The sequence below is a fragment of the Triticum dicoccoides genome, chromosome 1A (assembly GCF_002162155.2).
Source record: "Triticum dicoccoides isolate Atlit2015 ecotype Zavitan chromosome 1A, WEW_v2.0, whole genome shotgun sequence".
Classification (NCBI taxonomy): domain Eukaryota; kingdom Viridiplantae; phylum Streptophyta; class Magnoliopsida; order Poales; family Poaceae; genus Triticum; species Triticum dicoccoides.
In genome coordinates, this window is record NC_041380.1 from 124,549,911 (window position 1) to 124,551,179 (window position 1,269).

Below are 1,269 nucleotides of genomic sequence, written 5' to 3' on the forward strand. Positions count from 1 at the left end.
CGAGTCATGGGAGAAGAGATCCCGCCGCCGCCGATGCCGACCGGGCTTTGCCCGGCGGCGGCGAGGAGGAGAGATCGGGGGAGGGACGAGGACGCGGCGGCGCTAGGGTTCCCCCCGGTCGCCGCGCAGGGGCAACCCGGGAGGAGTCGGGAGGAGATCATCTTTCCTTCTTGCTTTGACGTACGTACATCATTTCCTCTCATCTCAAGTACATATAGACAAAGCTACCTACGCGGCTACGCCCACTTCTTCCTCCCTCCTTCGTCTGCTTTACTGAAGTGGAGAAATGCATGTCTAGTAGTGATCGTTTCGTGTAAGTAGGCAGTATCCGTTTTGGGCATGCTGGCTACTTGAGGAACGCAGAGGCCCCTTACGTGTCGACCTCCCTGCGGTGTGTTTGCTGCGCGAAAGTGCCAGCTGAATTTCAACACAAGTCGGAACTCATGCCACACCTAGCAAGTGGATGCACAGAAGACGGCATGCACCTCGACACCGCAGGGAAGATCGTCGAAGGAGTGAGTTTGTATATGGTCAAACTTCTAAAGTTTCCCGGAAGATCGTCAAGGGGGTGATCATGAAAGGGCGGAAGACCTCGTCTAGTAGTTTAGGCCAGGATTTTTAGTCCTCTCGCAGGGGTGGCCGTTTAGCAGGGTGCTGGCGCTTCATCTTTGAAGCCATGTCAACTGAAATATTCTAATGAAATTCGAGCTTTGATCATCATACACAGAAACTTGCAGGTATTGTCTTATTGTCTTGATCTAGCATCATGGAGAACGAATCATCTAGAGTTGGTTTTCCGGGCTCTGGTCTTTCTCGAGTTCGTTCACAACAAAGTTTGCCAGGCGGTAAAGGTTTTTCTTTCTTTCTCAAGTCATTACGCCTCTAAAACTTGTAAAAGTTGAAGATCTCCACAACAAAGCACAGGGTGTCTTGTAATTTTTATGTAAGTAGTCTCTCCCACTACGCACTTATTTCTATCTAGATAAAGCTTCTCCCACATAAAGACACATCGTCATACATGTCGATGCCATTAGTTTTAGATTTCTTGTACGGATGCAGAAACACAGTTCAAGCAAGTATAGAACACACGCACGAGACATGACATTATCATGGAGGCCGAATAATCTAGCTACTCCGTCTTGGAGGAACCAATGACTGCAACCTGAGCTTCAATGCAGCACTTTGTCTTCACGAGATAACCTTTTGAGGAGTCCTTGAAGTCTTCCAGCGATATGAACTTCTCCCATCCCCATGTCAAGGCGCGATTGT